This window comes from Nannospalax galili, unplaced genomic scaffold (assembly GCF_000622305.1).
Source record: "Nannospalax galili isolate Female #2095 unplaced genomic scaffold, S.galili_v1.0 scaffold3381, whole genome shotgun sequence".
NCBI lineage: Eukaryota > Metazoa > Chordata > Mammalia > Rodentia > Spalacidae > Nannospalax > Nannospalax galili.
The window spans coordinates 305,985-307,490 of NW_008344842.1; positions in this window are offsets into that span (position 1 = coordinate 305,985).

The following is a 1,506-nucleotide window of genomic DNA, read 5'->3' on the forward strand; positions in this document are numbered from 1 at the left end:
ACACCAAATACCAATAGTCCTCAAGATGAGTACAAGGAGAACCCCCTAGAGATAATGCAGGATATGAAACTCAAAAGAGAAATTTACAAACATGATAAAAGAATTCAGTGAATTTAAAGAACACACAAAGAAATGAAAGAACTGAAGGAAGATAGAGATAAACTTCTTAATGAATTCAGAAAAGAGTTAGAAATATTGAAGAATACGCAGGCTGAAATGAAGAAGGAAGTGAAACACTCAGTAAGCCAGTTAGAAATGACAAGAGAAAGCCTCACCAATAGGATGAATGAAATGGAAAACATAATATCAAGACTGGAAGATAAAGTGGACAACTAAACCACTCAAGCAAAGATTATGAAAAATTTAAGAAAGCACAAGAATGGAATTGTGTGACACCATAAAAAGATCAAACTTATGAATCATAGGCATACAGGAAGGAGAAGAATCCCAAGATAATGGCATGGACCAGATCGTCAACAGAATCATGGAAGAAAATTTCCCAAAATTAAAGAAAGATATGCCCATACAAATACAAGAAGCAGATAGAGCACTAAACAGACAGGACCAGCAAAGAAACTCTCCACGGCACATAATAGTAAAATCACTAAACATACACAACAAAGAGACAATACTGAATGCTGCAAAAGAGAAATAACAAGTCACATATAAAGGAAACCCCATTAGGATTACAGCTGACTTTTCAGTGCAAACTATGAAAGCCAGAAGAGACTCGACCAAAGCATTCACAGTTCTAAATGACCACAGATGCAAACCCAGATTGCTATACCCAGCCAAAATGTCTATTTTAGACAAAGGGGAAAGAAAAATCTTCCATGACATAAATAGGCTGAAGGAATTCATGTCCAAAAAACCAGCCCTTCAGAGAGATCTAGAAGCAATACAGAGCTGAAGAAAGGAATGACTATACCCAAGATGTTGCAGAAAGAAATCTAACATAACTGTGGAAAAGTACAGCTATATCAAGAATGTAAACAGAAATAAAAATGACAGGATTCAATACTCTTCTTTCATTAATAACTTTCAACATTAATGGACTGAAATCCCCAGTCAAAAGACACACACTAGGTGAATGGATTAAGAAACAAAACCCATCCTTTTGTTGTCTGCAGGAGACTCATCTCACTTTCAAGGACAGACACTATCTTAAAGTAAAAGGATAAAAAAAATAAACCAAGCAGGTGGTACTAAGAAAAAAGCAAGTATAGGAATTCTAGTATCTAACAAAATAGACTTTAAACTAAAACTAATCAGAAGAGATAAAGAGGGCCACTTAATTCTGATCAAAGGAACTATAAATCAAGAAGATATTATAATCATGAACATATATTCGCCAAACTCGGGTGCATCCAACTTCATAAAAACAATACTACAGGACTTTAAGACCCAGATTAATCCCAACTCCTTAATAGTAGGGGACTTCAATACCCCACTGTCTCCATTAGATAGGTCAACAGGGTAGAGAGTTAATAGAGAGACATCTGAATT